The 13,656-nt window shown below is 29.5% G+C and overlaps 1 protein-coding gene across 4 annotated transcripts in view; it reads right to left on the bottom strand.

Annotated features, from left to right (window-relative positions):
• Positions 1-13,656, bottom strand: part of LOC108691832 (beta-1,4-N-acetylgalactosaminyltransferase bre-4-like) — a 132,938-nt gene that overhangs the window by 81,286 nt on the left and 37,996 nt on the right. For all 4 annotated transcript variants that reach the window (XM_018199757.1, XM_018199760.1, XM_018199756.1 and 1 more), the window contains one exon: positions 3,795-3,848. The gene's annotated coding sequence lies outside the window, so the exon portion shown is untranslated. The remainder of the gene's footprint in view (positions 1-3,794; positions 3,849-13,656) is intronic.

Genomic DNA, 13,656 nt, shown 5'->3' with positions numbered 1-13,656 from the left:
ATATTATATAATTATTACACAATTATATATTATAATTCTGTTATCAGTTATCGTAACTTATTAAAATTTATCATAGAATTAATTAGACAAAATAGATGTAGTTAATTAAAAAATTAAATATCTGTCTAAAAAAAATATCAAAGTACATATCGTATATTCTGAAATAAAAATTATTAATTAATAGTTCGCCAGTTGATACGTGAAATCGTTTTAATCCTATATATTCCGAAAGATTATTCGTCACTGGTTACATTTATACCGTGCATTTAGGCTGAAAGCTATACAATAGATATCTTTATTTATCCTGTAAACAAAGACATCTATCGGACTATATAAGTGCACGGTGTAACATATTCATTGCCTTATTGGGTTCTCAAAAGGACTCTGCAGTAATATTGATCACCGTATTTTGATACAAAGTGACCAACAATGTAAATCACGATGACCGAGATAACACTTCCGATAGATTTGGAACAGGAACGATAGATATAGAATGCAGAGGTAAAATGTTTCGGGGCAAAAAGCGGATGACACGATGGAGATCGCGTGACCGCCGTGACCGCCGAGCAATGTCGACATAAATTATTTATGAATTACAGTCATCGGTGCGAGAGTGTAGGCGAATGAGATCTGAGAGCCATGCATTAAATATATATATGCACAAGGCACACTCACATACGTCACGCGTGCGCATATGTATGTATGTATGTATGTGAATGTGCTTTGTGCATATATATTAGTATTTGTACAGTATGACTTGTAGAAGCTGCAATCTTAAAGGTAATGTTCGTCATCGCGATGATACTCGACAAGAAAAGAACGGAAGGTAAAGGACGGAGTGAGGAAGAACTTTTCTCAGAAATATATTAGAATCTGTGAAATGACCACAAAGTTTTCTCCATTAATTCCTAAGGATGTGGTTACGTTGCTGCAGGCAACGTATTCTGTGCTTGGCGAATGCACAAGGCTAACTTTGCGCATCTTTTATCAATCGCCATCAGTCATAGATTTTCTACATCAGTAATAAATAGCCTTTCAGATTGTTTAATATATGTTTAATATATATTTTTTGTTTTCAATAACTATTTTTTACAAACTTTTAAACATGCATCACATCGAAAACTGCCATAAAATAGCGTTATATTAATTAAAATCTTATTTTATTATTAGAAATATTATCATAATAAGTTATTTAACGTGCATATTCCATAATTTAATATTTATTTGATTTCTACTTACATTTTTTCAGAAAATTATAATTAAAAACTATTCTTCTCTTTTCTCTCATAATTCTCAAATAATAATAAATCAGAAAACAATAATATACAATAAATTGTTAATAATAATGATTTTAATTAGAGTACAAAAAATACCAGATAATCGTTTACGTAAAAAAAAAAAATCAGGTGATTATTACCGGCTTAATATTCAAATCAATTCAGAATTGACGCCTCAGTTACTTTTTAATTAAAAATTAAAAGAAAGAGAATAAGAGTATAGTTTGAAAATAAGGAACGTGTGTTATTCAATTATATTTAATACTTATAATTAGAGTTTTAATATTAAAAGTAGATGTCGCTGATAAAATCTAATTAAGCAATTTAAATAATAGCTTATGACTAAAACACATATACGCGACTTTTTAAGAACTACAATACAATAATAAAAAGCGCAATTTCATAAATACTAATAATTCTAAGAAGCGTTCACAGAAAAGATAGTTTACAGTAACGCGATGCAATTTATCATAAATAGCGCGTGTCGCAAATTTCATCGAATACAGACACGAAATCGCACTTATAGTGTTAGAAGGCATGGAGTTAACACGATTATAGCATGACAATAACGTTGCTTAGAAATATATTATAAAAATACTCATTGTTGACCGCGATAGAGAGATAAAGTATCTTTACGAACTCAACCATGCACGCAATTTTTTCACGCTCGGAAGAACACGTCGCGATTGTCTCGAAAGAAACAACCGTGTAACTTTTACTTCGTAATTAAATTAAAAGCCACAGCTTAAAAAGATGAATATCTCTCTAAAGCACATTACGTGTTATACATATAATTTATACTTTTCCGGTCATTATTTAATGCGGAATTTTTCCATATCGTTACATTCAGTATAATAACGACGAATTATTCCTTCACGAATGTTTTCGTTACAAAAACTTTATCATCATCTTTTCGATCGTCGCAAAAAAAGGATTTAAAACGGTTTATGCGATATACTAAAAAATTGTACCTAGAGACAATGTTCTAAAATTCTCTGGACCAAGCAGCGGATGCTGGCATGTTGTTTTGTTCGTGCTTTAATCTTTAGATTTGTACTTCGGAATCCGTGCAGCAAAACTGCAAAGTTCTTGTGAAATGTAAATGTAACGATGAGAAAAGAAATATATATTCCGCTCGTTGCGCGCGATACAATAGCGTATTTTGTCAAGCAACGCTTCGATGCGCGTTTCAATTTGTTACAACACGTACAACAACAAAGAACGTCTGTTTCACACGTCGCGTACTAATTATAACTTAAGTTAGAGAGGTTCCTTGATAATAAATGCAAGAATGCGTGCGAAACATCACTATAATATTTCTGCCGTTTCATGAAATCAAGAAAATGTAAAATGAATCATCAAGTACAAATCACAGCGAGGATCAAGTAATTATGTGATAATTAAAATTCTGACATAATAACATAGTAATTATTCTTTCATATCAAGCATAAATTTTAAAAGATTTTCTCAAGTTATTTTAACCTTAAATTCAAAAAACTTTCATCATGTATTTTTATCATGTATATAAAGATGAAATTATTAATATAGAGACTAACATTCTGTAAGTACACAAAATTCTAGTGCATAAAAATCGATACATTATTATACGTTATTTACAGCATTGGTAAAGAAGAAAACAGTTTGCGAATTTACTCAGATTCGAAGACGAATTAACCACTCGTTATCAGCAGTTGGCATTGCCGGCTATTTTTCGTTCGACGATATATGAAGGGTGATTTCTATCGGAACGAAGTCGAACTATTATGCACAGGCAGAACGGGGAATTGGAACGAGCAGATTCGTTCGAATGGACCGACCATACTACAATCTGGATTTTCTCCAAGACGAGGATTTTCGTCGGTTGGAAAGAAGAGGAAAAAAAAACGAAAAATGGAAGAAAAGTTTCCCGTCCCGGTGAAAACCAAACTTGGACAGGTATTAAGAAAGCACTCGTCGTGACTGTACGAACTTTGCTGTGCCATTTCAAAGATTGGATTCTTATTGAGGATTTCGTATCAATCGTCGTTTCCTGGCGACGAGACGAGTTCCTTTCGATCCGAGATATGCTCGCCGATCCGATATGAGCGTAACAGGAAAAAGATTATATAGAAAACGGGCACCTAAATTCTAGATGCTTGACTGCTTCCAATATTCAATATTCGACATAGGATAACTCAATGAACTTTCAAAGAAAACTAAAACTTTGCAAAATGTTTCACAATTATGAATTTTACTGTTAATTTAAATTAGTAAATTATACTAATATGTAATATTATACTAATATGTTAGTAAATTTTACTAATATGTTCACTTCTTTCTTAAACTTTAGACACAAGTATGTTTTTCTTTATAAGAAAATCTTATACTTTAAACAACTCTAAAAGCATATAACATTTAATTGCAATTTATTTAAATTAAAAAAAATATTTAATATATTTGATACAGTTTTTACTCAAATTTATATAAGAAAATCTAGATAAAAGTTTAGTAAAACTAATATGAAAAAGTTGTACTCACTTTAAGAAGAAAGCAAAATGTTCACGTGTTTTGGATGTAATCTTCTTTTTTTATCTGAAACAAAAAAAGAAACACAAAATTAATAAATTCAAATCATGAAAAAGATAAACGTAAATATAAAACAACTTTGTTTATGATATTATACAAAAGTGATACAAAAAAAGACTTAAAATCATATACTTATTATTCAACTAATTACATTTTACGTCAATCGATAAATAACTTAAATTTATCACTGAATATTGATAAATTCCATGATATAAAATTAAATTAGTTTTCAAGTTAAGTTAGTTTTCAAGAATCACAAATTTCATTATCGTTAATTATTTATCTTATTTTATCTTATTTTTATCTCTTCTTGAGTTATTACTCTCTATAAATCTGATATGATAAATCTATCATTTTGCAATTTTTGCAATAGTTAACAAGATATCAATTGCTAGAAATTGCCGAATATTAGTCTTCAATAATTTTTTATTTAAATATTATCAACTTTACAGAAAAACTGCGAGATAAAAATTCTTTATTTTCTTCTCATAAAACTCTAAGAATTTTTTCAGAATTTTTTATCAATTTTTTAGTATCTACTGCATTTTCTTATTTTTACCAACATGAGAAAATACGGTATTAAAAAATTCTGAAAAAATTTTGAAAAAATTCTTAGAGTTTTATGAGAAAAAATAAACAATTTTTGTCTCTTGCAATTTTTCTGTAAAGTTAGTATAGTATATATTTGAGTAAGAAATTATTGAAGACTAATATTCGGCAATTTTTAACAATTAATATCTTGTTAACTATTGCAAAAATTGCAAAATGGTAAAGGACTTTTTTTCTCCTCAATTTAGTTCTGCCCTTATACGAAAGATTTATTTTTCATTATTTTTCATTATTTTCCAAACACCCTGTATATTAAATATTTGTAATCGATATCTTAAAAATTGAAATACAAAAAATGGCAATTTTTTTCTGCCAATGAGAAGGATAAACAATGTTCATTTTATTTTTCAATTTGTAACTCGATTGTTAGATTGCATTATTATCTGATCGAGAAACATTCTTTTCTTTTACACTGTTTCATCATTAATTCTTGCGATTAGAATGCGAAATCATTAGAATAATACAACGGGCAATGTCCGAAGGACAAAGATCCCATCAACGGAAAAAATTGCAAATAAATAGCAGTTATAAATGCGCGCTATCGTCGTATTATTATGCCACTTTCGCATGGCATGACTAGCACGAAATAATGTCACATAATACACCAGCAAAATAGCTTGTGTGTGTGTGTGTGTGTTTGTGTGTGTGGGGGGAGGGGGGGGGAGGGATTTTAATAAAGTACACCGAGTTTAAGATTCGCGATATAAAATGGCTTGGAATGACGAACTGAAACGTGATGTTAAAATGATGAGAGAGAATTTATGGAAATTGTACATTCCACGAAATTATTTCATAAAAAGAAAAAAAATTCAACTAAATCGCATATTCAGAAATATACAGAAGTTTTTTAATTTTTTTTTCAGATATATAACAAATTTTTTTGTAATTTAAATTGAAATTATAATTCCTATTTCTCAGCGTTTTTGAATTAATCTAAAATAATAACGCAAGCAATATGATAATGATTGGAGATTAAAGTGCAACGAGATTAAAATGCACGCAAAAAGAAACCGTAAGAATCGTAATGACAGTACAGGCGTACTATTTTTTTTCTCGGTGCCGCCTACACGATGACCTTTATTTTTAACTGGAAAAGGTAAATATATGGTAAATCCCCAGAGTACGAGGAATACGAGATCCACAGATCCATTCATAGAGTCAACAAAATTTATTTGCTAAACGAATGGCCTTTACCTTCTACTTTTGATAGATTGTATGAAAACCTCCCACGTATCTCCAATAAATTTATAAAGTTGAAAAAATACGAATATTCGAGCTTTGACATGAGCTGAATACATAAGTTCTTAACGTACAGCTGATATTAAAATTTTTCATGATATACCGGCGGAGTTTCCTATCACTCTTTTTTTTTACGAAAAAAAGAGGACACGCACAATGTGAAAAAAAACTTGAAATTTCTCTCTCTCTCTCTCTCTCTCTCTCTCTCTCTCTCTCTCTCTCTCTCAGCGCTATTTTCATGAAAATGCGAAATTCTAAATCTCAAATATTTAATTAAAAAATTTACAGTGATTTAAATTTATTTCTGCATATCAATATCACAAGATCCGGCCATTGAAAGATAAGTAACTGAAATAATTCAATTTTGCTTTTAAAAAAGAGCTATCCCGCTTCTCGAGTACGTACACCCAAAACCCGGACTAATGCGATTCTCTTGCGAAACATGAACGCATCCTATTGGACGATCGCATCTCTTGTTGCAGGCAGATTCAATTAAACGTTGGGCATCACAGACAACCAATGCAGGAGTATCGAGTCAGAACCGACTCGATTTTCGACGACGGTACATTACCGAACAAAAGTCCGAGTTACGCTCAATTCAAAGCATTTCCTCAGCATTTTCCCAAAATCCTGTTTTTAACAAAAGAACGAGAAATAGAACGCCATATTGAATCCTCCAAGCTTAACGTATTGCAATTTCAGGCGCAAATTTATGAGAATTTAAGAATAGAAAAAAAGAATCAATTATAGATTTTTCCTCAAAAGACTTATCAATTATTTAATTGCATACAAATGCTTAATAATTACAGAAAATTAAACAATTAGAGATTTGAAAATTCAAACAGGAAGATAACAATGACAGTTTTTCAGAAGATAAACTTCTGCTTCACAAAACACACACACACACACACACACACACACACACACACACACACACACACACACACAAAATACACATATATATGTACATATATCATTTTTGAACCAGTTAAATTTGCCTTTTACTTTTGGTATGGTTTTTTTTATTCTGCCGATCAACGATTTACGAGCTCACTATTTCGATTTGGCGATATTGTGAACAGGAAAAGAGAAGGTGAATGAGGAAACGAATATATCTTTTTATTGCGACTCTGTTTTAATGGACGAATCGACGGTGGAACAGTACGTGATAAACAAACAGATCTTGAACAGGAAATTCGATTCGAGAAATCGTACCGACACGTTTTATTCATGGTACTCGAGTCTGAATGTCGAGGAGATAGTCCCTTCGTTCACGACTTGTTTTATCGCGTAATCAAGCCAAAAGCGAAATCTACGGTTTTCGAGCTTTCTCCCTCTCCTTCTTCTACGTTTTCTCTCTTTCGGAGTAAAGAAAAAGGAATAGAAACTATCTAAACGAGAGACGATCTCCATTACACATTTCAAACTGCTTTTAAACCTCATTCTTTGGGATAATAATAATACGAGAAATACGAATTGCTTTTAAGAAATATTTTATATGTATACCACTGCGACCGGAAATATATATCTAGCATAAAATATAAGAATTTTTTAAAGAATTTCCATTTTCATATTTTCTATTAATCTATGGATTGATCGAGTTTCAGATGGATTCAATTTTTTACAAACAAAACCAAAGATACTTAATCAAAGATATTTAACAATACTGTATATTCAACATCGTATTTAACGTATAAGAATACTTATATTATGTTATGTGTAATCTTAGCCGATACTAATATTTTGATTTTATATATTAAAAAATTGCTTAGCAATTTAATATTTATACACTTATACACTCATTTATATATTTATATACTTGCTATTTTTTTATATACAATTCTTCATGTCATTATTTTAAAAAGTATCTACTTTAGTTGATTCGTCTTTGAAATACCATGTATATCAGGGATCCTTGGATACGACTTAACGAAATCGAGTTTTTATCCGTTTTATCCGTAGTTTCCATCGTTCGCTCGATGGAACGCGAAAACCCGCGAGAGGCATCGGTTATACAGAAGAACGGCTTTCGCTGTGTCACGAAGATTGGACCCGTTCCAAGTCACGAATCGATTGACCCCCAAAACCAATCGGAAACACAGGGTGTGCAAAATCTTTATACTCACGAAGACTTCTTGAGACTTCTCTGATCAATCCAAAGATAAACTTCTTTTTAATAAAACTACCGAAAAATTAATAATATTAAAAATATTCGAGTAAGATTAAAACAGAGTACAGATAAATAGTTAATAAAATTTAATGTGAATTTTATTTAAATAAAATTACATTTTATATCATATTTAGTTGCTAAAATATCAATCACTGCCAAGTAATTAATATTTGAGATTAATAGATTACCGAAAAATAGTATAAATAGAATAAATCACAATGCAAACACTTAATAAAATTAAATAAGCTTTTATTTAAGTAGAATTATACTTTATGGCATTTGGTACTAAAATATTGATTAACGTCAAACAATTAATATTTGAAATTAACAAATTATCAAAAAATAAACCAAATCTCAGTCAAGATTGAGTCAAGAGATAATTTGATATGTCACCCTATATATTCTCCGTGAATAAAGAACGAAGAAGTGATAGAAGAGATAACTGCATCGCGAAGCAGCGATCTGTCAGATGGTAGCATTGGCTGACATTTACATGCAGCTGAACAATCGTACGTCATCTTCGCGAGTTGTAAAGTAAAAGTTAGCTTCGCATCAACACGCGCATCGTGCACCAACGATTTTCGCTTATACAGGGTGTCTTACAGCTAACAGAACACGAATATGCAACCCTTGTACGAGAACGATTTTACTAAAAGTTTAGATAGATACAGATCTAAAAATAATTTTGTTGGAATATCAAAATAGTTATGTAGATTAAGTTAATTGCTCTGACGTCAAAACTTTTGATAATATTATTCATCATGCTTAAGTTTTCTACATACTTTTAACGGTCCAACAAAATTATTTTCAGATCTGTATTTACCTAAATTACAATACATACTTCAACAAAATTATTCTTTCCGTGTATATTTTTATAATATTTAAATTGAATTAAAATCAACATTTATTTATTTAAATTGTTCTATATGTGAGAATGATTCTAAATTTAAAAAAATAAAAAATATATATATAATGATCTTTTGCTTCGCAAGCTTCTGTGATACAAAAAAAAAACTGAACTTTATACCTGTTTACATACATTATACTACTTTACTCATGTGCAATAGAATAGATAAGTATCTGGTAGACTTTCATAATATATGATGCGACTATTTGTAGCTATTTAATAGCGATTACGGACGAACTTAGCAATGCGAATTATCGCATTACGTGCTGGCAAACTCGACGTGATGACAGATGGCACGAAATCGTCCGAGTATATCGCGCACAATATAATCGCATAGTGTAAATAACGCCTTTTAAAAACACATTGTATATTATGATGGTGGCGGACGAAGCTATTTCGTGAACGCACGAATCGCGTGTGCGTTTACGATGTCCATAATGGAATCCAGATAACAAAGTCCATTTAATATTAATCACAAACACCGTGTTCGTAGTCATAAAAGTGTTGTCTCATTAACACCGTTTGATTCTTCCTTTAATAAGAATCACCTTTATCGATTTAAAAAGTCTGGACATTAGAATATAAAATTGTATATATAAAAACAATGTATTTTGCATTAATTCTCTTTAATTTAAATTTCTTATTTAAACCATATAAGATTATAAAGATAATATATAAAAATACACAGAGATAATATATCAATTTAAAAAACATCAATATAAAACTTTTAATTATATCTATATTTCATATTCTCAAAAATCAGTAAAAAAGGCATTTTATATACATATAATGCATGTTTAATTCAATACACATAAAATATTTTCATATTTCAATAAATTTGTGTGTGTGTGTATGTGTGTGTGTGTGTGTGTGTGTGTGTCGTAATTCGATATCTTCGATAGTATCCCAGCAATCAAAATGTAAAAAAACATACGTTGCATATGTAAAAAGAATCTTTAATTACATCTTTTGAATTATTGCAAAATTATTGCGTAACATATAAAGAATATAATTTGTGTTTATTAAGTAGTCTATAGCTGAATGCGACAAATATGTATATATAAAAAAAAATCTATTTGCGTGTAGCACGCAGCTGACTGGCCGTGACGATCGCATTGCATTGACGATACGTATGTATGACGTCGCATCCAGTTTCCTTGGTAAACCAGTGTTCACACAACGCGAAATTAAACTCGAATCGATTCTCTAACTTGTCCACCTCGGCACGTGTCAGCTTCACTCACGTTGCACAATCCATGTTCGTGCTCGCCTTGCACAACACAGACGTGCGTATATCTAGTCCCGAGAATCTGAATTATCGAATCAACGCGATACGACGTACACATTACCAAGTAGAGTACAATACTCGCCACAAGTGCGCAGAGATATGATTGAATCAATTTAAATATTATATATACACAAACGTTTCAAAAATCTCTTCTTTTTAAAAGACACAAGAAATATTCATACACAATAATATAAAACATATTACACAATGCAATAAACAATATTTTACTATTATTCTGTTGAGTTTTACGAGACTACATCTTCTAAATAAATAAATGAGACGTGCGACTGCAAAATTATTAGCAAAATTATTAGCTGCTTAAATAAATGGCTATGAGAAAAACAAGAAAAACTAAGTTATTTATAGACGAGTTTTTTTTTAAAGACAGATATCGATTGTATTATATAAGATGCAAGGCAGAGATTATTCTGTTAAATTTCTGACAAAATATAAAATATAAAACAAACTTTACTTATCTATCTAGATTTTTAATTGTTTTTACAAGTACAAAATAAATTCAAAATATCTTTTTTTCGTTTCCATTATTACAATTTCTAATTAATCACAAAAAATTTCATTTTAACAGATTACGATAATAATAAATAATTAGAAAGTAATTAAAAAGTTAAAAGTAAATTTTTTATTAACAATAGAAAAATTTTTCTATTTGGCAAAGCATTTTTTTTTTTTTTTTTTTGGAAAAGTGATAAGGCACTTTTTCAAACTTGGATAGATATATTAGCAGGAAAACGGATTCGTATGAAATATTTGCATCAAAGTATTGATGCGTTTAACAAGTTTTTTGCAATGCTACACGCTTTGCGTCAATGACGAAAAATGTGTACGATACAAAATATTCTACGTTTAAATAATTCAAACTTGAATAAATGTTTGGACGCGAATATAGAACCGTCGCAAACGTGTTTTTTATTATTTTTGTATTTAACGAGTTTTGCAATTGCACATGCCACGAATATTCGGTTTTTAACAGGTTTTAAACACGCATGTTCCTTTCTGAGAATTGCTATACGTGCATTTTCGGTCGCGATGCGTTCCTGTAAAAATTAAAACAGTACCGGCGTGGAGGAATTCGCAATACAATGACTCGTAAAAATATCAAATGTCACGATGCCAGTTAGCAGATAGTCACGAATATATACGCACGATTAATGAACAATATCGATCGACAAACATTTTAGAAACTGTTACACAACTTTGCAAGATTTCTTTGATCAAAACGCAATTAAACGAGATAGTAAATTGTTACTTAAAATAATATAGATATTGTAGTTCCCGTAGGAAATGTATAATAAAAAAGAGATGTCGAAATAAAACTAAGAGATTACACAAACATGTTTCAAAACATTTGAAAAATATTTGTGTACGTAAATTTATATTTCTTCATATTTGTGTATATCTTTTATTTGAATAAAAGTCTACAATAAATTTCCTATAATTAAAAAAAATCAATTATTTTTATAATATTAATGTACTATTATTAAAGTAAAATATAAATAATAATTACAAAAAAATATCTATGATAATTTTGCAATTAACTTCTTCAATAGCATAATAACTTTCTTAATCCATTCGATATATTATTTATATCATTTTTTATTTATTAATAAAAAAAATACAATAGATCAAGTTATTTTTACAAAAATCCCTACAAAAATAGTTTTATATTCAGTTTTATATTCGTCCATATGGAAACATATAAAATTTATAACACATCATAAATATTTTCAACAATAACTTATATAATCGTTCTTGAAAGTCATCCTTTATATTTGTTATTGTATATTTGACAGCACTTGTCAGAGCTATATAAATTCAAATCCTCCACACAAAAAATATACAGATTCGACTTTTTCTCTGCTATGTCCGTGCTAATCTTTTTGCATACATTTGCTGTTAGGGAAATAGACTTGCTCTCCTTTCAAAATGAAAAATAGAGCAAAAAGTGATTTATATCTAAAAATATTTTTAAAACACAACAAGCATGAAATTAATAGATCATGTTAATTTTTCTTTCATGCATCTATTTATGTCTATAAATATTAATCTTAAAGATCAATTTTCTGGCATAATATTTTTCTATTATAATTTAAAAATTATTGCATTTTATTAATTTATCGTTTTTAACTAATTTTTTGTACTATTCATTACATATTCCTTGAAAACTGTATTATTATATTAAAATTGACATCGGGATTTCTGGAGCGTACTATACACCAAGTGTAGTTAACGTTTACTGTGCCATGTCTATTAAGCTGGCACAGCCACTTTAGCACAATTAAACGCGACCTATTCCACATTTTTTGCTAATTTTTTGCTAATTTTTTGCTCTATTCCCGATTTTTTTCCAGCCGCGTCGCTAAAATTCATGATTGTGTCAGCATAATAGACTAAAGTTAGCACAGCCACAAAGAAATAAAGCAGCAAATGAAAAATCAGATGCATATTCTTAAAGGGCTATTTTTTTTGCTCATTGTTTAAGTAGAAAAATTCGACTAAGAGTGTGTGTGGCTGTGCTCGCGTAGAAGAGTAAGGTACCTTAAAGCAATTAATTGCTGAGCTCGTTTTATTTTTAAAATGTTTGTAGAATTAATTGCTCTAAGAATAGAACACAGTCTCTTGGTCGAATTTTTTGAACAGTGAACAAAAAAATCGGGAATAGAGCAAAAAATTAGCAAAAAAATAACTCTTGAAGAATATGTACTTAATTTTTCATTTGCTACTTTTTTTCTTTGTGACTGTGCTAACTTTAATCTTAAGCTGGTACAATCATGAATTCTAGCGAATCGGCTAGAGCAAAAAATCGGAAATAGAACAAAAAATTAGCAAAAAAAAGCAAAAAAATGTGTAGGTCATTTGAGTGTGCTGAAGTGGTTGTGCCAACTTAATAAACGTTATTGTGCCACTTGGCAAGTATCATTTTTGATATTTTTTTATATACATTTCTTCCGAGTTATTCGTGTAATATTCATAGTCAGAAGTAATACGTGCATATTTATACAGCATGAATTATAAGAAGATATACTCACTCTTTTTACATTTCCTTAAAAGTATATGCGTCATATTAAGATATGTATGCTAAATGAATTCTCAATAAAGACTCACATCTGCTGCATATTACTAATCATAAGTGATTCACTATCTGTACGTGCCAAAAAATAAATTATTCTATAAATAAATCATCAAGCGAGTCATAACATCTGTTTTATGTAATCAATAAATTTTCAAATTTTGATATTAATATAGAATTATTTTTGTCTATGCGATACATGAAACACTGTTTCTCTTCGATAATTCGATCATCTGATTGCCTACCAACGATATTATTAATTCAGCAGTTATAAAATACATCGTCCCAAAATGAGAAATTGTATCAGAAAGACATCGAAAGTTATACGACATAAATTTTGAATTATAGATATTAGAAATTCTGATTTAGATGTCTAATGCAATGGATTCTGAAACTAGAAATAAAAAATTCTAACCAATAAAAAATTCTAAATCAACATAAATCTCCAAAAGAAATTATATATATATATAAAGTATTTACAAACTATTTTATAGTAATATATTTTATAGTAAT

This window comes from Atta colombica, unplaced genomic scaffold, assembly GCF_001594045.1.
Source record: "Atta colombica isolate Treedump-2 unplaced genomic scaffold, Acol1.0 scaffold52, whole genome shotgun sequence".
Classification (NCBI taxonomy): Eukaryota; Metazoa; Arthropoda; class Insecta; order Hymenoptera; family Formicidae; genus Atta; species Atta colombica.
Note: the sequence above shows the minus strand (reverse complement) of the source record. Positions and strands in the feature narration are given on the sequence as shown.